General features: G+C 34.0%; 1 pseudogene across 2 annotated transcripts in view; it reads right to left on the bottom strand.

Moving 5' to 3' along the window:
• LOC143235495 (5-hydroxytryptamine receptor pseudogene) overlaps nucleotides 1-22876 on the bottom strand; it is a 67834-nt pseudogene extending 44958 nt beyond the window's left edge. Inside the window, exons 1-2 of one of the 2 annotated variants that reach the window (XR_013019226.1) lie at nucleotides 22757-22876; nucleotides 17071-17430 (exon numbers count right to left, since the gene is read on the bottom strand). The product of XR_013019226.1 is annotated as a 5-hydroxytryptamine receptor pseudogene, transcript variant X2 (transcript). Of the gene's footprint in view, nucleotides 1-17070; nucleotides 17431-22756 lie in introns of those variants that run through there. The other variant, XR_013019224.1, reaches the window with a different exon arrangement.
• Nucleotides 22877-23591: the final 715 nt, after the last annotated feature.

The raw sequence follows: 23591 nt of genomic DNA, 5'->3' as shown, positions 1-23591 counted from the left end.
ACAGGAAAAATTATGTCCAAAAATCTAGGAAGATTCCTAAGTTCAAAGTTACCAAATTTCAATGTCACTGAAGGTCAAGTTAAGCCAAACTCTCTTTCAGATGTTATTTGCCGTTAACGGACTTGATACTTTCGTTATACAATAAACAGCGTACGCGTTTCTCTCGACAACCAATCGCTGTACTGGAGAGTACATGTTAAAGTGTAAAAAAAACTGTTTTCAATTCAATTTGGTGTTATTCCAAAATATCGGGTCAAAAATATGGAATTTATTAATTTTTTTATATTTTACACGGTTTCCCAAATTACGTACTCTTAGTGTAAATATTGTTATAATCGTTAAGAAGATCTACAATGAACGATTTCCTTTGTTCGTTTTTGAATTTCGCGCAACGCTATATGATGGTTACCTGCGCTAACCATTCTTAATTTAGTAATACTAATTTTAAAATCTTACCGCCAACTCTTGGGCTACTCTTTTACCAACAAATCATGGGGTTGATCTCAACATTATAACCATCACCTGCTTAACCGACCTGGCCATGGCGGTACTGTCGACTACCTTAAGCTGTCAAATATAACCTAACGTATATTGTAATTATGATTTTGTGGCCTGATATAATCAGGTGGTTAAGAGTTGCAGGTTTGAATCCCCTTTGCACCAAACATGCTCGCCCTTTCAGCCATGGGAGCGTTATAATGTAACGGTCAATCCCACTATTCGTTGGGTTAAGAATAGTTAAGACAGAATGGTTAAGGTTCAGGTGTGAAAAACAAACAAACATCGCCTATGAAGAAATAATAATGGAAGGCAGTAAGAATACCATTAACATATCTTAATAATAATGGAAGGCAGTAAGAATACCATTAACATATCTTAATAACAATGGAAGGCAGTAGGAATACCATAGGCCTGGTATGGCCAAGCGCGTAAGGCGTGCGACTCGTAATCCGAGGGTTGCGGGTTCGCGCCCGCGTCGCGCTAAAACATGCTCGCCCTCCCAGCCGTGGGGGCGTATAATGTGACGGTCAATCCCACTATTCGTTGGTAAAAGAGTAGCCCAGGAGTTTGCGGTGGGTGGTGATGACTAGCTGCCTTCCCTCTAGTCTTACACTGCTAAATTAGGGACGGCTAGCACAGATAGCCCTCGAGTAGCTTTGTGCGAAATTCCAAAAAACAAACAAACAAACAAACGAATACCATTAATATATCTTAATAATAATGGAAGGCAGTAAGAATACCTTTAATATATCTTAATAATAATGGAAGGCAGTAAGAATACCATTAATATATCTTAATAATAATGGAAAGCAGTAAAAACACTATTAATATATTTTACCCAAAATATTGGTGAATGAAGTAATGTGGAAATGGCTTAATGTTCAATTTTGATTATGAATACTTTTACTGGAACTGGAACAATGAGATTATCCATACTTAATTCTTCGTTCTGGTCATAATCGAGACCTTCAGATTTGCAGGAAGTGGTGAAATGAATATTTTGTTTTTTTTCCAGAATTTCACGTGAAAGCGAAGACCTAGAAGAAGAGAACCCCCTTGGTATCAGGGAACAATTCAGTGCTTCTGAAACCGGAACTTATATGAACAAGCTTTTCAAGTTGAAACTGACGATAGGAGAGAATGGGTCGAAATTTTTAGCTTTATGAAAAATTCTACTTAATTTTTGGAAAATGATGAGGCAGAGTTCATAAGGGTAAAATAGTCAAGCTAGATATTTCCATAAGTTGAATTAAGAGGCAGAGACGATGGGTTATACAGGAAATCAGATTTATCAACTTTCTAAAGATCATTAATTTGTGAAGTTATTGAGCCTATTGGTTTGAAAAAAATACACATCATGTGAAAGAAGATTAAAATTTTTTTAATGTAATAAATAGAAAAGTGCAAAGTTTTTTCTTCCAGTGGATGTGTTAAGTTTGTGTTGAATAAGGTGAGACGAGTTCTTGTTTAGAGAAGTTCGTGTTTTGTAACATAAACAGAACGACATATGATTACAGGCCCAGCATGGCCAGGTGGTTGAGGTACTTGATTCGTAATCTGAGGGTTGCGGGTTCGAATCCCCGTTGCATCAAACATGCTGGCCCTTTCTGCCATGGGGGCATAATAATGCGACGGTCAATCCCAGTATTCGTTGGTAAAAAGAGTAGCTCAAGAGTTGGCGGTGGGTGCTGATGACTAGCTGCCTTCCCTCTAGTTTTACACTGCTCAATTAGGGACGGCTAGCGCAGATAGCATCGTGTAGCTTTGTGTGAAATTCAAAACAAACCAAACCCATGAATACAAATGAAAGAACTTTACCAATTTAAAAAAAATAATGTTTTTATCTCTTTATAGGGATTTCACAGCTTTAATTTGACGAAGTTTAAGGTTCAGTTTAATCTTGTGAGATTTATTGATAATGGTTTGAAGTTTAGGTGAAACGTCTTTAAACAATTTGATAAAAAGAATTATTTGGAGAAACATATGAGGAGAAAACTGTAGGATTTTGTAGAATGTTTGGTATTTCAATGAAACTAAATACCTTATTTTTCCTGCTATTTTTAACTCTTAATTTTGTGTTCCATTTTTCTCTTTGACACAGTTTTCTATTCACATAACTTTTGATATTGTTTGATGGACATTACTTGTTTATTGAGTTATGCACATTGTATTATGTTTTGCAATAATGAATTGAGGTTCGATTAGTTTAGATAGCATATGAAGGTATTGTGTACGGTAAAGTGTATGTAGTTTGTTGATAGCTGTCTCTTGAGATACTTTTGGTCGGTGCACTTTCGGCATTGTCTTGAGTGAAGCTATGCTCTAGGATACCATAAAGTGCTTAAAGTTTTACGTGATATAGTTATTTCACGGTTAATATTTCTTTCTTTTTGGTTACACACTTAATTTTCACAGTTATGATGGAGAACAAATGAGAAACATCGTACTTTAGAGATGTAGTTTAAAATGAATAAAATACATAAATTTTTCAACATTCAATATAATAGTTGTTGATGAAAAATTGTATCACACAGAATTTGTTTTCAGGACTTCACGCAAAGTTATCTAATCATTATCTAATAGACTAGAAGACCAGTGGTCAATGTTTGAGTTACACCGATCGAATAATGAGATCGGAATTTGACTGTCACTCTTATACATTCATTGTTTCAAAAGGAGGAGAACCATGAGCACTCTGATCTAAAGTCCGATACAGCAACCTCTAGTAAAACTGATCTAAAGGAAAGGTTAGGACACCTAGGGATCGCTTCAAGTTCAAACAGTCGCCAAGTTTTTAATATTTTACTTCAACTGATTGTAAACTGTACAATATGATAAAAAGCGCTAGCTCGAAAATTCATACTTCTTTTAATAAAGAAACATAAAAAATTGGCGATTGTTTAACCTGCTATTTAATTTTGTTGTTTTCGTCGCCTATGTGGTTTTAACTATGTTTGTCAAGTTCAGACTGATCAGAAATTGCTTATTTTTCCTGATTTAGTTAAAATAATCAATCAACGTTAAATTTTTATTCTTTCACAACTGTGATATATAGAATCATGTCTCCGACAAGTACAAAATAATATAAAGCAGTAAGTATTTGGATTTACAACATTAAAATCAAGGGTTCGATTTCCCTTGGTGGATTCAGCAGATAGCCCAACGTAGCTTTCTTATAAGAAAACACATACACACAAAATAATAAAAAAGAGCCATACACAAATTAATCTATGGAAAATTCATGTAATTGTTCTCAATGATTATAGCTACTTCACAAAGTAGTGAACATTAAGATAACATTTAAAGACGCCACCAGGGGAAGCGCGGTATATATATGGACTTACAATGCTAGAAACTGGGTTTCGATACTCGTACTGGGAAGAACAGTGATAGCCCACTGTGTATCTTTATGTTTAACGTCAAACAAGCTTTAAAAATTATCAATGTTTTCAAATTTTTAATTTGTTTCTATTTTCATTCGAAAATTTAAACATTTTGAGTTATTTTAATTCCCCTTGTAAGTTTATGCCTTCTTTTTGTTCTTCTATCGGAAATTTAAAAAAACGAACTGTATTTGACATAAAACGATTTTTATCATTATTTATTTGTGCGCCTGGCTGGGTGTTAAATATTTATCATTACGGTCTTGGAAATTACAGTTTTTTGAAAATATTTCATTTAAGGGCAATATTAAAGCATTCTTACATCAATGCTTCACTAAATTTCACGGCTTGTTAACTAAGCTATTTCTAATTGAATAGTTATAAATTTAAGTAGTGCACACTTTCAATGTTAGTGCATTACTTGAAATAGGAAAAAACCTTTGAAAAGAAAGGAAATAATCAAGCATATAGAAACATCGTTTTCAAATATAGTTTATTCATGGATGAAATTTAAAATATTTTCACCGATTTATTGCTTAACTTTCATTCCCATTAAACGCAAGAGCAGTTAAATAAGCAACTTGAAACAATAAATAAGGCATCTAATAACATAATTTTACCATACTTGCTTATATCATACCAAAAAGCGATATGCAACTTCCAACTTCGTGAAATTTTTATTCTGTGTTTATGTAGATTTGCAACAATTTTTTTCCGTTTTATCTCCGTTTCCCATCACGGATAATTTTATTTTTCTCCTTTCTCAGGGTGCAGATATGACGTCATGAATATGTCACAGAGGATCAAATACACTGGTGCCAGGATAGCTAAAAACTATCTTTCTACTTACAAAATAGTAGAACTGAATTACAAAACCTTTACTAAAGTTGAACGAATATATTGTATTTCTAGCTCCTTTCTTGCCTACTGGTGGCTCAACGGTAAGGTTCACAGTTTATAACAATAAAATTTGGATTTAGATACCCGTATAGGGGATTACACAGACAACCATTTTTGTAGCTTCGTACATAATACCAAATAAAAACAAATACTTTTTGTTTCCTATTTACAATAAATATATATTTAGTTATTTCTTTGATTATTTTGGGACGACAACGTCAGGTAAAAATAAACTTTGCTGCTCGATAGTTCGCTGATATATTCTTTATCAGGAGCGTATTGTTAAAAATACGAGGTTTGTTTGTTCCCAAATATTTGTAACGATAAAGTCATGATGAAGACGTAAAGTGAAATAACTTCTGCCTGTTTCTTTAATTTCGCGAAATCTACTCGAGGACTATAGGTGCTAGCCGTACCTAATTTAGCAGTGTAAGACTAGATGGAATGCAGATAGTCTACATCACCCTGCGTTTACTAAAGAAAAGTGGAATTGATCGCTACATTAAAATGTTCTCATAGCTGAAAGGGAGAGTAGTTCGTTGAACGAGGCTAGATCCCCGCGACCAGCAGATTGTGAGTATAGTCTCTTCAACATTAGACCATGCCAAGCCTGCGAAATATCTAGTGATAAGGAATTGTTCGTTTGTTTTTGAATTTCGCGCAAAGCTACACGAAGGCTATCTGCTCTAGCCGTCTCTTATTTAGTAGTGTAAGACTAGAGGTAAGACAACTAGTCATTACCACCCACCGCCAACTCTTGGGCTACCTTTTTACCAACGAATAGTGGGATTGACCGAAACATTATAACGCTCTCAAGGCTGAAAGAACGAGCATGTTTGGTGTGACGGGGATTCGAACCCGTAACCCTCAGAATACAAGCTGGACAAGTAAAATAATGAAAGATTCGAGTGTCTTCACTGCCAGACCATGCCAAGCTTATGAAATATCGAGTAATAAGGAAAGTTTCGAATGTCTTCACTTTCAGAGTATACCAAGCCTGGGAAATATCGAACAGTAGGGAAAGTTTTCTTTTATTGGAACTGTTGTCGTAAAATAATCAAATAGATATACACCCCCACAAAAATATTCCAGTTCAGTTTGTGAACAATAAGTAATACGAATATATCTAATTATTTTAACGAATCACAGTACGGAAGAAAAAAACATTGCAATACACGAAGATGTTTTATTATCTTTCAGAAGCCAAACCATGTGAGGATCATCGTTGTTTATCTTCCCAACAGTCCATTATTGTTGTTTGTTGAATTTTGAATAAAGCTACTTGAGAGCTATTTGAGTTAATAGTGGCTAATTTTCAACTTATTGATTAAAGATAAATCAGCTAGTCAACGCTTACTACTCCACTGGGTTACTCTAATCGTAGAGAAGAGCATAACTGTCACTTTTATAACACACCCATAGTCATAAATTGAGGATAGCGATTATTTCTTTTGGCGGTAATGGGACACAAACCATAGAACTTTGAATCCGCAGCCATGTCTTGTCCTCCACCTTCTGGATCGCGTTTGGCCCTTTACCAATAAATGTTCGTATTATTTTAAACTTATCTACTAAACTTGCGGTGTGGAGGGGTGTCCCCCTTTAGCCTAGTAGTGTGTGGGGCCTATTCTGGTAGAATAATTGTAAGTTTAACAAACATCTCAGTTGAGATTTAAGGGAAAGCAGTTAAAAATTAATAACACAAATACATTTTGGTATCAAATAACGCAGTATTGTTGGTATAAAAGCTGTCCAATGATCATTCATAACACTCAGAAAGCAGCTTCTAGTGATAAGTCTGAAGTCTTATAACTCTAAAAACTAGGTTTTAATACTCCTGCTGTGTAGCTTCGCGCTTATCAACATAGAAACTGTACATCATTCTTATGTTTTTCCTATTCCGTGACAATGATCAATGAATATGAATAGTAAAAAAAAACTTTTCCTAAGTTTTTGATTTTATCACTTGGAGATTTGAGAATTTCGTTGATCGAGAGTGAGAGCAAAATATTAGATGATTCTAAATGAGACCCCAGTGGCACAGCTGTATGTCTGCGATCCTATAACGCTAGAAACCGGGTTTCGATATCCCTGGTGAACAGAACACAAATAGCTCAATGTGTAGCTTTGTGTTTAACTGCAAAAAAACACACAAACAGACTCTCGATGAAGCCTGGGGAGTTGACAGAAATAACTCTCGTTTTGACCTGTTTTTATTCTAAACACAATTTGTGTTTTCTTATTTACAGCAACGAGAAAAACACTGGAATACATTCCGATTAGAATATATTTCTGGTGTCTCCAAACTTCTTTTAAGTAAGGTGTCAGATAGATCAAACTCTTAATTCAGGTTAATTTTTCCAACTGTTGTATTATTAGCAAATTTACATAAAGTTGTATGTTCAGATTATGTCACGTTCCTCCGTTATACAACACAGTAAGTCACTTTATACAACACAGTAAGTAACATGAAATCATTTAAAGATTGTAACAAAAACTTCAAGTAAATATCTTTGTAGGATCAAATGTGCCAATGAACGTGATTTGAATATAATGAATTTTTGTCTGTTAGTTGAAAGTTAAGCGTCATATCTCGTTTATTTTTGTAACAGTTTAATGCTTTATGATTGAAAGCATTTATGATTCTCCATCTGAAAATCATAATATATTCATGATCTGTGTGTATACGGACTAAGTGTGATGTGTGTATATATATATATGAGTATAATTTATTGAACTCAAATTACAGAGGTTTTATGTTTCAAAGTTCAATAATGTCCTCTTTCTTATACACTGTTTCAACCTTCGACAAATCTCAGCACAATGAGAGGATTCTTAAAACACTATTACATCCATAGAATGAAAAAGTAAACAAGAAAATTTCCTTTTTTATTTCACTATTTAGCTGGCAGTAACAAAACCTTGTTAATACACGAAGAAAAACACAATGACCTGATAACATGATCTTTAATAGTATTTATATGAGATGAGAGTGACAGTTTAAGATAGAATTTTACTGTTTGTTGTTTTACGTAAAAAACAACAACAAAAACATCTGCAGTTTATGAGGATTTATCACACATTTTAGGATTATTGGTTTCCAGTTCTTCGTGATTAATAAAGTGTTGTGTTAGTCACTTTGATAGGAAAAATTCAACACAAAATGATTAATGCTCAATTCTAATTTTTTTCAGAAACAACGTTACCTAATATTTTACTTTGTATTTGTTTTTTCATATCAAACTCTGTCGATAGAGTAAACTCAATTTCGCGAAACTAAAAGCTGTACAGTAAACCTGTATACAACAGTTACGCTTAGAATATATTACTGTATACGATAAAATCGTATGTATTTAATTTTGTATGACACAGCGCGTAATACCGTATAGGCTTAAAGTTTGAGCAGTAAGAGTTTTTTGCCCGAGGTGAGATCTTTTTTTAAATTACTATGTAATGTTTTAAACATCATTTAAAAATATCCCACAAAACTGTAATTCCTGAATAAACAAAACAACAGTAAAAAAACAAGAAAAAACAACTGCTCGTCAGATCATAATTTTGACGGTTCTCATAACTGTAAGACTGACAATGCTTGGTCTTCCTTTACTAAATCTACTGATATTATCACGGCAAGTTTTAAGAAAAATATCGCATCGGATTTTTATTACTAAGGTCTTTTACGACGATGAGATAAAATGTCTATATTATTCTTGAAGTACATTGAACTTTATTATCAAAAGTGTTAGTAAGCTTGTTTCAGTAGCATAACATGGATTTTATGTGTGAATTTAATAATGTTATCAAGTCTCACTTGTTTCATTGCGTATGACCGTCGTAAATTTTAAATTGATGGACTAAAGGGAAAGCAACTAGTCAACAGCGCCCACTGATAAATCGCCGGCTAAAGTAATCACATAATACACTCTAACACCTAAAGTGCTAAGGCCTTCTTTACATGCAATGACATTTCAACTTTGGACTCACAGTTCAGGCACACTAACTCATGGGCCACACCTAGCTCATTAAGTTTCACTATGAAATAAATCTTATTTAACTTGCTTATGGTTCTACACAACAGCTAGATAGCTAGAGTCTCAATATGTATGTATAAGCTTAGAAAAGTATTCATATAAAAATATTCTAAAAATGTTTTTTTTATATTTTCCTGGTTCCTTCTCATTATATCATTATAGTCGTAGCTTTTGGTCAGTCTTAAAACAAATGAAATCAGAAACAAATTAATATCGAAACTAAATTGTTTAAATTGGACTCTAACACTATTCCACGTTAATACAATATTTTCGAAGATTTTTAAAATGATACTTTCTGTTACTGTTGTTACTGTAACAGAAAAAGGAAAGACAAATTCGTCCAATACAAACTTGTCAGCATGAACTAATCACTACCTAACTTATTGTCTTTTTACTCGTACTCTGGAAATAATATTGATTTGCTACAAGTATAGGTTCTCATGTTCGTTAATAGTACTTGATTTATACGGTTTGGTTCGAGTTTAATCATTGGTATGAGTTTCGAACTGTAAAATAGTTGCTGTTGAATTGCCCTCCTCAGAATTGAGGCTGTGAATGCGTTATGAAAAAGGATTATAAAATTCCAGTATGTTATTAGAACATCCCAAAAGGTGGAAGTATTTGCTATTTTCTAGCTGTTTCCACTTTGATCATTCATTTTTCAATTAGGAATTGTTAGTGTAGATATTCCTTATGTAAATCGGTGCAAATATCCGAATAACAACAATTTGTTTGTTTGTAGTTAAGCGCAAAACTGTATCATAAAGAGCAATCTTTGCTCTGCTCACTACAAGTATCAAAACCCGTTTTATAACGCTGTAAGTCTGCAGACATATCGCTCTGCCAATGGGGGACAATAGACAACAACAGTGAAATAAACAAACAAGTAATTTATGTGGTACAACTTATTACATAAGTTTGTTTGAAAACAGCCGTTATGTAAAACTTAAAAGACATATATATATATATATATATATATCTACTAGGAAGCTATATCTTAATCACTAGTAGCCCACAATTTGCGTATGATCTTAATGAGATAATTATAACGCTTTTGGTTTTTCAAGCTTCTAATGTTACTTGGAAAATATAATCTCATAAAAATTTTTTAATTGCTCTGTATTTAGATATCCGGAAATTTACGTAAAAAAATATCATGTACACACACACACACACACACACACACACACACACACACATACAAAAACAAAAACAACGTAGTTAAACTGTTTGTTTTTAAAGATTATTATATTACATTAATGTTTGTTTGTTTGTTTAGAATTCAGCACAAAGTTAAACAACGGGCTATCTGTGCTCTGCACACCACGGGTATCAAAGCCCGGTTTTTAATGTGTAAGTCCGCAGATATACCCCTGTACCACTGGGGACTACATTAATGTATAAACAATACGTTAAAAACATGGTGATCTATAAACATACATGGAAATAACACTAACTTATGAACAGTACATGAAAAAATAATTTATAAATGATATAAACCACAAAATGAAGAATGGTATGTATCTGTGATTTGGGATTACTCTAAAAATAAGGCCTAACCACAATGCATTCAAATATATTAACGTTTCTTTTTGTCATTAAAAGACTTAATAAATTTTAATGATCTTCTACACATATGAGAAATGTATATTTAATTAGCTATACTCATTACCAGCTTGATTTTGCAGTTTTGCTCCATTTAGTTAACTTGATCTAAATGGAAGTTAATTATGATTAATTAGTAAACTTCTTTGTTTTTGTTCCAGGGCAAAGTTACGCAATGAACTATCCGTACTCTGTTTATCATGGAGAATCAAGCCCAGGATTTTATTGTTGCAAGTCCGTAAACTTACCATTGTCTCACCAGGAGACAACTAGTGAAGAAAGCCTAATATTAGATATTTTTATGTAGTCCTAATGTTTAATAGAACAGAACTTTACACTATGCTGATAGGAAATCTTCATCAAATTTGTTTGATTTAACTTCAATAGATATAACATTTCTTTCATTCCAACATAATTTATAGTGAAAATCAAATTAGTTTCTTAACGATCGTTGAAATGTACCTAGGTGCTATTGCGAAGTTGAGTCCTTTTAGTTGCTATTAGTTTACTATGATGTAATTTTAGTTTTCAATGTTTTGGAATTTCTAGCAAAACGATAAATTGTTAGGAGGTATACATTTAAATGTGTATAGAGAAAATAATGTAAGAATTAGAGTTGTAATTAAAACAACCATGGACCTACAAATATTCGTAGTATTAAGTATATCTATTGCTAAAGTTTTCAAATATACAGCGTCTACGATGCCTGAAATTTCATTGAAACAAAAACACAAAGAATTAATTACATGTGAATAAAACAGTTTTTAATGGACAGGAATTCTGGCCCAGCATTGCCAGGTGGTTAAGGCACTCAACTTATAATCTAAGGTTCGTGGGTTCGAATCACCGTCACACTAAACCTGATCACCCTTTCAGCTGTGGGGACATTATTTTGTGTGCTCAATCCCACTGTTCGATGGTAAAAGAGTAAGTAGCCCAAGAGTTGGCGGTGAGTTGCGATGAGTAGCTGCCTTCCCTCTAGTCTTACGCTGCTAAATTAGGGACGGCTAGCGCGGATAGCCCGAGTGTAGCTTTGTGCGAAACTTAAAACAAACAGGAAATCTAGATTAATATTCAGACGATTTCTTGAGAAGCGACATTTTATGAATAGGTTTCAGAGTTTTCAATATGTTTAATATGGAAACTGATAAACTTAGCATATCGTTAACAAACAAATGATTCTTAGAACGCTACATTCTAAATGGTACCGGTAAAGTTATGTAACAAAATATGTTTTCCTTTTTTTAATGTCGGGGCTTGAAATTGAGAAGCTGAACTTGTTGATATTAAGATAATAATACCTAAAATATAATATAATTAAAATAAGGCTAACATTTTATATTTTATTATCAAAAGTATTTTTATTCATACCGAGGAATGTATGTATTTAAAAATATTTTATGATATCAAAATGGATATCGTACCATGTTTAAATAAAAGCTGATATGATGAAAACGAAGCCAAAAAAAACAACAAACAAACTATTTATAGTGTCGAATTTTAGTAACCTTCATGACGGTAGCCGTTCACTATAGACTTTGTAAAGTTAAAATATTTGTATTTTATACGCAGTGTAATTAATTGTTGACAGTGAAGTGAAACGCACTTTGAGCTTTTAGAGCCGTTTTTTAAATACCTCCATGTTTATAACCTTTTTATTACGTCGTTTTCAAAAAGTACCAGTAAGTTGATTATTCTTGAAGTTTAACAAAATAATAAACATTACAATAGAAGAAGATACCAGTGAATTGGTTATCCTCGTATTTTGCCACAGTAAGGAACACAGTGATAATACTATGGATAATATCTTTGAAGTAAGAATTTTTGAATACATCTTTAGACAATAGATTCTAATAATAGACCCTATTCATTGTAGCCCTTCTTTTATTTGATTCAATTACTTTACTGTACCAGTTTTAAACAATGATTATTTGTATTATATTAAGGAAACATTGTGAATATCTCATCTGAAAGGCATTTACAAGCTGATTGTGTGAAATTTGTATTCAAGTCGTTTATCTACCTATAAAACCTGGCACAGCCTAATGAGTAAAGCTCTCGCCTTCCAACCTGTGGGTCGCGAGTTAGAATCCTGTCACCAACATATTCGCTCTTTTTGTCAGTGAGAAGCAGTCCTACAGTTGATAGTGGGTGTCAAATGCAAGCCTCTCTTCTAGCTTATTCCTTCTAAATCAGGGAAGTCTAGCGTAGATATACATATCTTGAGTAGCTTTACTCAAAATTCAACAAACAAAACTATGTACCTATATATTATATAGGAAAGCCTTAGCAAAGAAGGAAAACAGACAATACAAAGTGTATTTACCTCACGTAAGTACTATACACTACATACAAAAAGAACTTATCAGTGTAGTGGTTTGAAGAATTACTAACATCACAATAGTTAAAAATTATCTATTTCTACGATCGAATTAAATAAGAAGAAGTCTGGCTTCACAGTAATCTTGCTTCTCTATCTCACTAATTTATAAAGTGAGAAGCTGTAGTAGTTCTAACGACTTACAGGTGAAATTTATATATACAAGCTAGTGTTATTAGTGGCGTCATCTAAGTTACGTCGACTTCAATTTAGTCACTCAATTTTAGCGACAAATAAGCTGTTTGTTTTTATTTTTAAATACACTTTTAAAAGTAAATGGGCATTTTTGTGTTTTCTGAAGTTACTATTGTATATCACAGGAACTTTAGGTTAAGTATTGACGATGGAAATGAATAAAGACAAAGGAATACTTAAAAAGTTATTTGACCAATAGACTGTACTTTTATTGACAATCCAATCTTTGCTTGTTGTAATTAAGAATCAATAAGAGTTAGAAATTCCACATTGTGGTGAAATAATGCTAGTAACGGTACAGTAACAACGTTACCATAAACATCGGATACTCTACGTTTAACATGAGTTTGAAAAATTAAACTAAATTACAGCTTGTATTCTCTTGTCAGAGTAATCTTGAATGTTTGTATAGCTTTTTGTTAATGTAGTTTTCTCAAGAAAAATTAATAATAAAAGTAAATAAAACGACATTTATTTTAAGAAATGTATACGATTCTGAAAACAAGTCTAAATAAACGAATTTTTCATTTGGTATATATGAAAAGTAAGGTTTACTCTATTGAATTTAACGAAAATATATTATGAAATATTGCAAACTATTGTGAAAATATCGAATTAAAGATTTGAGATAAATATCTCTGAAAGAAAGAAACATATAAATATAGTTCATGAAAATTTAAGATAAATTCTTCATTATGCATAATAGAATATTATGTGCTGTATCAAGTGATTGCTAAGCCATATGTACTCTTCAAAACAAGAAACGCAAAAGGGATATTTTTGTTATTTTAAAGAAAAATATATGTAATAACGTTACAAGCTCAGAGTATGTGATGTTAAACGTGTTAAGGCACTGATTGTCAGACCAAAATGAAAATAAAAGTTGTGCACTTTGAAAACGGAGGAAAACATCGGATTTTTCGCCAAAACGCATGCGTGTCCAATACATTTGTTTGAGAGATCTGCATGTTCTGCAAGTGCAACAATATGTGCAAAATCCCTATAAAAGTGACGGGTTCTCGGTTTCCATAACTTAGTGTTAAGCCACAGACACGCAACAATACAGTTACGCCAAGACTGACTGAAGCACAACGCAACAACGCCATTGGTTGCTTGGAAGCAGGCGAATCTCGATCAGATGTTGCCAGAGCTGTGAATGTCCACCCAAGCACCATCACAAGGCTATGGAATCGTCACCAACAACATGGATCAACTCGTGACCGTCCACGATCTGGCAGACCTCGTGTGACCACGCCCGCACAAGATCGCAATATCCGGTTACGTCACCTTCGAGATAGGACCACCACTGCGACGTCTACTGCCTCAACCATACCAGGGCTGCGTAGGATTTCCGATCAGACCGTACGCAACCGTCTACGAGATGCAGGAATCCGACCTCGACGTCCAGTCAGAGGCGTCATTCTCACCCAGCAACATCGTCAAGCACGGCTGCAGTGGACTCGGGCACATCGGGTATGGCCTCATCGACGATGGAGGCATGTTTGGTTCAGCGATGAATCACGTTTTATGCTTCGTAGGCAGGATAGAAGGACCCGTGTTTACCGTCGCCGAGGTGAACGTTTTGCAGCAAACAGTGTGCAGGATGTTGACAGATTTGGTGGTGGCAGCGTCATGATGTGGGCTGCCATCGCCTACAATGCCAGAACAGACCTTGCCAATTGTTGTCAATCGAATCGACACTCACAGTGCCTTATACAAAACAGCTCACTAAGATAATGCTATCATAAGCCACCACACCCACAGTCTGAATTGTTTAGTAGACCAATCATCTCCCGTGACTAGAATATTCACGGCATCTCAAGCTGACTGAGCACCTGGTTGATGGATTTGAATGTTGCATCTATCACCATAAATCTCTACTGATATCAACGGATCAGTTGAAGACTATCATACTGGACGAGTAATTTTTCTTTGAGATTATGCTACGTCAAGTTTAGACTTTCTTCCTGTGAAAGACTGCTAAATTCAATATTAGTGCATTCTACTAATTTTTCTTTACTTTTTGTTTTGTTTTTGAATTTTGCTCAAAGCTACATGATAGCTATCTGTGCTGGCCGTCCCTAATTTTGCAGTGTATGACTAAAGGGAAGGCAGCTAGTCATTACTAACCGTCGTCAACCCTTGGGCTACCCTTTTACTAACGAATAGTAGAATTGACCGTCACATTATAGCGCCCCACGGTTGAAAAGGCGAGCATGTTTGGTGTGACGGGGATTCAAATCCTCGACCCTCAAAATATGAATCAAGTGCCTTGATCACTTGGCCGTGCGGGGCCTATAACATATTGACCATGTGATTATAGATTTTAAAGTGTTTAACAAAGAACCTGTTTCAAGTGTAGTAAGACATAAATATTCGTACATATCACCTACTTTAATGTACATATTATATATCAGTTACGTGGACGATAGTAGTCATACACACTTCCTCAGGTATGTGAACTGATCTTGTATTCACTAAAACATCGTGTGTTTAAGTTATCAATTTTCTGACCATTAAAATGACATTTATTATTAAGGATTTTTTACATAGCGATAGGCTTTCTCAACATCGAAACATACTAGTAACAGTAGGCCTATTGGTGGCTGGAGCTCTGGAGCAAATCGAAAGTACAAGTCTTTTTCAACCATCACCTCACTTTAGTAATGTCGCACGTATTTCAGTAAATGTCAAACAAAAATAAAAATATCCAGAAGAAAAACTATGAACAAAATGATACAAAATATTATGATATGTAAAATTGTTCATTTTTGTTTGTTGAGGAAAGCTACTCTATCGCTAACTCCGCTAGGCGTACCTAATTTGCAAGTAATATATTAGATGGAAGGCAACCAGCCAATACCTCCCATTGTCAACTTTTGAGGTACGTTCTTATCAATTAAAAGTGGAATTAATTGTCATATTATAATAACCTACAGTTCTAAAGACGTGCCTGCTCAAAGACGAGGCTCGACCCGCTTATTGTGAGTTAAGCGCCATGCCAAACCAAACTGCTACTTAAAGCCACAATAAATGTTTACTATACTTTGAGGGATCCCTTTGAAAAATATGCTAGACTCGTGAGACCTACAGGAAGGGAGGAATAATAAAGAAGTTCTTCTTAGAATATTTTTATTTTGATGAACGAGGTGTTTGGTTTGTTTGGTTGGTTGGTTTTTAATTTTTCGGAAAGCTACATGAGGGCTATCTGCGCCAGCCGTCCCTAATTTAGTTAGTCATCACCACCCACCGCCAACTCTTGGGCTACTCTTTTACCAACGAATAATGGGATTGACCGTAACATTATAATGCTCCATGACTGAAAGGGCGAGCATGTTTGGTGTGATGGGGATTCGAACTCGCAACCCTCAGATTACGAGTCTAGTGCCTTTACCACTTGGCCATGCCGAGTCTGTTTGGTTTGGAATCTTTAGATAATTCTCGGAAAGTTGTATGAGAGCTAGTTGTTGTATTTGCCCTAGTTTTAAACTGACAGATTTGAGGAAAAGCAGTTAGTATATAGCACCCAAAGCCAACTTTTGAGCTGTTTAAACAGTGAGATTTATCAGTCGCTCTTCCAAATTGAGTCCTGAACCCTCTGATTTACAATAGCGACACGAACAATGTTGTACTAGTAGTCAAAGACTGAGAACATTATGCTTATATTGATGTGTTTGCAACATTTTAATGAAGATAAATCGTTTATGCCGCTATGTTTTTAGCATGCTTTATGAACTTTTAAAACATACCATTGTTTTGAAAGTGTTTTAGTTGGACTACTATACGCGTAACTTACATGTTTAAAGTTTTTCACCAGGCCGAGCAACAGCAACAAAAAAAAAGCACTGTTTGCATCTATTATTTTATTACACTTCAGGTCTATAGTTTTACTGCATCTGCCCCTGCTTTCGTAATTTATGAGACCTACAAATGTGATTTGTATAAAAAAGTACAACAAAAACATTTTGAATCTAATGTTTATGGATTGAACCTATACGATTTTATAAGCATTAAGTATAGCTAGCAATTTTTAATTTTATAATTTCATGTATATGCCCATTTCGATACATCATGTCATAAATACTAATAAAATAGAACCACACATCACTGATAACAATCAGAAGTAAAAAACGTAAACACTGTTGATGTACAAACGATTAATCAGTTACCGAAAGTTTCGAAGTCGCTCTTAACTTATACTATAAAAATATTCTTAAAATGATACGGTTATCTGTAAAGCTTTAGTTGTAAGGTATATACCAATTGTGAACATCAAATTATGTGAAAGGAATAGGTTGGAACATCTTTCAGTGGAAACAGAGAATGATTTCTACGGGTCTTCCTCTGGTACAGCGGTAAGCCTACGGATTCACACCGCTAAAATCAGGGGTTCGATTCCACTCGGTGGACTCAGCAGATATCCCAAGGTGCTTTGCTATAAGAAAACACACACACATTTTTATGGAAACACGCTTGATGAACTCCCACACGGTTTTGTTCCATGAAATAAAAATTTAGAACTTTAAAAAAATCACTCTCGATCAACTTGAAACAATGAAGATGATGAAAATAAACGCCACAGATCAGTGATTTTTTAAAACGGACTTGTTTTCGATTCTGTGAAAAAACCCACATATTAAATTGATATTACTAATAGTGGAAAAAATAAACTGTTGCTGATACATCGTAATGAAATCTAAGAATAAAAACATTTAGAACATTAGATAGAAACATTTACCATTTATATCTTTTTTTTCCCTTGCAGCGATTTCAACAAAATATTTGTATTCCATAATAGCAAATGGTATTTGTTACGTTTAGCTGTTTGTAGAGCAGCAAACTTCCTTTAACGTGTAATTACCTCTTTACCTATAGCGAATATTTATATTTTGATCTATTTGTGGACTAAATGATTAAACTAAATGTGTATATATAAAACTGCAGTGCTACAAATTTTGCTTTGAAGCTCGTGCCCTATAATATGCCAGTCACGGTTCGTATTTTCTAGGCGTTACTACTTTTTTAAGTTTCTTAGTTTCTTGGTTATTGATTAACGTGTAAGTACAAGGTGCTATCTTCACTGATGCTGCATATCTTCCACTCTTCCATCCGTTGGTGTGTTATAAGAGTGATGTTCATTTTTAGGTTGTTGTGGACTGGTTTTCTTCTCTTAGTAATGGCTAAACCAGAACCCTATGGATCTTTGACCTGATGTTTACCCTCATGAGGTGCAGTTCTGTTAAAAAATATCCTTACCTTGGCTACCAGTTAGTTTCTCTGAAATTTTCACCTGTAATTTGTGGTGTCAAAGGAAAAATCACATCTTACAAAATTATATATTATTAGTTCTCTAAACCGAGATTGTAATAGTATCGTTTAACGTTATTTAAAATTGCAGAATATTAACGAATATTTACTGAGCACTTATGATGTACTTCATAAGGTTGGTTAAGTACAAATAAAAATGAATTGGAAACAAGTAATGTTTTAATGTATATATACATATATTTACGATATAATAGGATCAGGCTGTCCAGGAGATAGAATCCACACACCTGGAAACTTATGTCTAGCTTGCAGAGACATCGTATATACCCTCTATTAATTCACGTTCATATCAATTTATTTGTCTACGAATTTCTTCTACTGTTTTCGAATTAATGTGGCAGACGAATTTCAGGTAGTCCCGAGGTTTGTCCTTTTTTATATGATGTTAGGTCGCTCACACATTATGGACATTTAAGAATAGGTTTATGGGGTCGCTTAATTTGAATATGAGCATAAAACTTTGTGTTCCTGAACCCCACCTGGATACCAACCTCGTTTGAAATTTTGTTCATATCTTACTCACACGCTAACGGGACCAAAACTCGACACTTATGCTCAAATAGTTGGGCAGGTGTCGCAGCATGGTTTCTTTTCGGGTACGTATCCTCTCTGCAGTGCCTGATAAAGACGATCGTATGGCCTAGGCATTTTGTGTTCGTAGGCCCTACCAACCGTATAAGTTGAACCAAAGGTTAGATAAATTGTAGATATATAAATTATAAATTCTGGTTTGAAATTTAAGTAGGTTTATGCGTATAATCTACACTTGCTGTTTGTGTGTGTCAATACAGTTTAGTTAAATATCGGCTGTATATTTATGTGAATATGAGTACACAAGCTAATATGTGGATACAAAAATATATCATATAACTTATATATGTATTAAAGTTTTTACAGTAAAATATGCATTTCATGTTTTAATGTGTATTATTTTTTTGGTCTTCTAGGATTAACTTTTAAATAAATTTTTCATGGCTCCATAGTTTTCATAAGACCTCAAATTTTCGTAGGCCCAAGGAACTGTGCCTAATAAAAAATCTGTAGTTATAAAAAATAACTGGGGTATAATGGAAGAGTTTCATCTGTACATTGAGACCGTGTGGAATCATGAAGGGATTACTGAACCCAATAGCAGAGCACAGTTGTTTTATGTTACATATATATACAATATTTGCCATTGCTGCTAATAGTTATTTACGTAATGTTTGTAATTAAATCTTACAATGATGGGTCCGGCATGGCCAAGCGTGTTAAGGCGTGCAACTCGAAATCTGAGGGTTGCGGGTTCGCATCTCGGTCGCGCCAAACATGATCGCCCTCCCAGCCGTGGGGGCGTTATAATGTGACGGTCAATCCCACTATTCGTTGGTAAAAGAGTAGCCCAAGAGTTGGCGGTGGGTGGTGATGACTAGCTGCCTTCCCTCTAGTCTTACACTGTTAAGTTAGGGACGGCTAGAACAGATAGCCCTCGAATAGCTTTGTGCGAAATTCCAAAACAAACAAACAAACTTACAATGTTGCGAAGACACGTATGAACCAAAGGAGCTAAGATGGCGGTATGTATTTCGTAGGTTTATATCGAAGGTTTCTTTCGAGTATAAGCAACAGCCGATATTTATCTTTGTGGTGCGATAATATAACGTAGAAAAGAAGTGATAGCGGTGATTTTTTACAACTGTTGGAGATAAAAATTGATGTAAAAAGTAAATCCTAATTGTGCAAGAAAAATATGTGTCTAGACAACTTGGAATGAAAACACAGGAACTAGTGTTAGAGTATCGTGGCAATGTTCCGATAATAAAATAAATCCAAATAATTTTGATGTTAAAATAATTTATACAATTTGGTACTGCAACAGCAAAAGCATGCAAGAGCATAATATACTAACGTACATATGATATAAGGCACATAAGTTGTGTCCTTTAACGGCACGTATGTTGTAGCTGTTAAGAAATGTATTTTTTTGGAGGATTATCTACTGACTCATTGAAACTGTACTACTTGGTCTCATATCTTCTTTAGAAATAGATACGACTAGACAGAAAGTAAAATAATCTAGGTAAGTTTATCAGACACAAAGTCACCCGGTAAGTCAACGTTAGCTTTACAAACTTACAACGCTAAATCTGGGGTTCATTTCCCTGCGGTGGACAGAGTGCAACTAGCTTGTTCTGTGGCTATGTAATAATGAAAACCACAGCAGCTTATATAAAACTAAAGCACCTCTCTTATAGAACCCGCAATATTATATTATAATTCTATGATTAAGGGAAATTATTTGACGGTGGCTGTACAAGTTATGTAGCAATTAATAAGTTCTCTACACGAGTTTTATCCCACTTAGAAGCTAGATATTTTGAATTAAGCTATAAAACCTATAACATTTCATTCTGTATGCAACATCTAACACTTCAGTCTAAGTGCAACCTACATGCAACCTGTAGCACTTCCATCTATATGCTTCCTATAATAATTCAACTTATATGTAACAAGATTTTTAGCTTTGTGTGTAATACACTTTCTTTTTCAAATTATTACAAAAAACAAGTTTCATATAAAATATTTTTGTTTAAAATAATTGTCTACTTTAGAGCAAATCCATCTGAGTTATCTGTTATATCCACTATGGGGAATCAAACCTTAGATTTTAGGGTTCTACGTTCGTAAACTTACCGCTGTTCTACAGGAGGACCGTATGAAAGGAATTCTAAATATTACGAGGAGAAAATATAAATGTATATCAACAGTTATATTTTTTAGTCATTCCTTGCTGTTTGTAGTTTTCATAGTTTGAAAAATAATCTGTTTTGAAATACTACTAACATAAGTTAATATCAAAAGAAGTATCCTTGATTTATTAGCCTATAAAAAGTAAACTAAGGAAATAAATCATATATTGTTCTTACGTTCTAGAAATCGGAAAGATTTCAAGCGTTGTGGCAGCTGCCGGTAACTGTTGAAAATTTTGCTTTTATTTTCTTGCCTTCTCAAAGAACTGTTTCGCTTTAAATAACTAAACAATAACTTAAACTACGACGATGACTCAGCGTTAAGACTGAGAGCTTATAATGCTAAATATCACGTTTCGCTATTCGCTTTGACTACTGTTAGCTAGCCCATTAAGATATAGTCTTGCGCTAAACGACAACAAACAAATATTTTATCTAATGTACAGCTTTGATGTCTCATATTATATTATAGTTTCACAACATAAAATGTTTTTCGTTTTCTCCTGCTGGGCTAGCGGCAAGTCTGCTGATTTACAATGCTAAAATCAGTGTTTCAACTCTTCTCGGTAAACGCAGTAGATAGCTCGATGTAACTTTGTTAAAGACAGACATTTAAACACACACACCCTTCACTTTAATGTAAGTTAACTCACACACGTGAAACCCTCAGTATGAATATACTATTTTCTGGTATCTCATTGATAAATATTGAAGTATCATAAGGATAAAATTAGGGGTTCGGTTCTTTAGGTGTAACAAGTACAAATAGCAAATAAATAAGGAATTAATTTTGAATTTACTTTTATTTGTTTGTTGTTAAGCACAAAGTTACACAAGAGACTATCTGTTCTATGCCTACCTGGGATACCGAAACCTAAACTTTAGCATTTATAGTCTTTAGACTTCTCGCTCAGTCACCAGGGAGAGAGAATAGGGTTACAGTTATTTTACTAAAGTACCAGGCACGTACAAAATGAAAGCCAAACGACTTTGTTTTACAATTTAAAAGTTATGCACAAATATTTTATCAAGTTATTTCTATCCAGCTTTATTACAGGGAAATATATTTATGAAGCTTTATGTAAGTGATACTTAAAACTGTCGGTAAACTGTTAGTAAAGTTTTGAGGACGAAAACGAAAACAGTTCTACGTTTTATAAAAACTTCATTTATTAACAAACATTGTTTTTTTTCCTCAATTGGGACTTTTGTTCCATTAATAAAGAATTGAAGGAAAAAACAAAAACAATTGTACATTTCATAAATAAAATGTCATTTATTGATAAAAATTGCTTTTTCCTCACTTGAGACGTTTTATTTAATGAAAGAGACGTTTTTTTGTTTTGTTTTTCTGCAATTCCCGTACACATTTTATGTACTTATACAATTTCTAATTCTGTTTAGTTCCATTATTTAATAAGTATGAGCTTTTATAACAATGTTCGTTGCTATTGAGAAAATACGAAATAATTCTTTATTTTTGTTGATTTATTACACATATATGATCTGTTTCTTTCGTTGAGATAATTTGTAGAGAAGAAAAATATTATATCAAATTACAAATGCGTGTAATTTGGAAGTTCTAGTGCAAATTTGGGAATTACAATACAAGAGATAACACAATGTATGCTTAACAAGATTCTTTATCTTCAGGAAAAATATTTCTTAAAGTGATAATTGTTATCCTTCTTGATAACATCTTACCTTGAAACTCCTCTTGCTTACCAAATTCTGTCAGTTTGATAATGCAGAATTTCTGTGTTGGAAACTCAGGACTGTGTACTGTTCTATTGTCAGAAGAGATGCCTTCGTCACATAGCGAACACATTAAACTCTAGATAGCAGTCGACAACAGCGTTACTGCTGTATTCTTTGACGTCAAGCTCAATATCACAATTTCTGACCAATAAGAAGACCTCAAATGGATCTACAGGAGGAGCACTACTGCTCAAGGGAATTTAAGGTTTCTGAAGGAAATGAGGAAAAGTAAAAGGTTCCATTTTATACTCTTAACAGAATATAAGAGTAATGTTTGATGCTCTTCCACGTATATAAAAAATATGTAACTCTATATCGTCAAACTGGTGAGACTTATCTTAAAGTCTGATCTTATAACCTCTTCAGGTTCGACTTATAATCAATTTCTTATCACCACATAAAAGTACGTCATTTTTCTCTTTGAGAATCGAACAAAACTTGCAAAAGCAAATGTGTGCATTAACTAAAAGTTTATTTGTTTTGAATATTTATATAAAGCTACACAAGAGTTATGTCCTCATACCACCCTTAATTTTGCACAAACAGACTAAGGAGAGAAGCCAATAATGCAATATCACCCACGGGCCAATTATTGGACTACTCAAATCAAATAGTGGGGTTTGACTACGGCCTCTATAACGCACCTTTAGCTACCAAAGTGAGTAGGGTGATATTCTAACTCCGGGGCTTGAACTGGATCCTAAGATTAACAGTACCACATTAGACAACGACTGACGTGGTTTTTACTGTTAATGCAGTGAAACTCTTAACACTTGTTTTG

This window comes from Tachypleus tridentatus, chromosome 12 (genome assembly GCF_004210375.1).
Source record: "Tachypleus tridentatus isolate NWPU-2018 chromosome 12, ASM421037v1, whole genome shotgun sequence".
Taxonomy (NCBI): Eukaryota; Metazoa; Arthropoda; class Merostomata; order Xiphosura; family Limulidae; genus Tachypleus; species Tachypleus tridentatus.
Note: the sequence above shows the minus strand (reverse complement) of the source record. Positions and strands in the feature narration are given on the sequence as shown.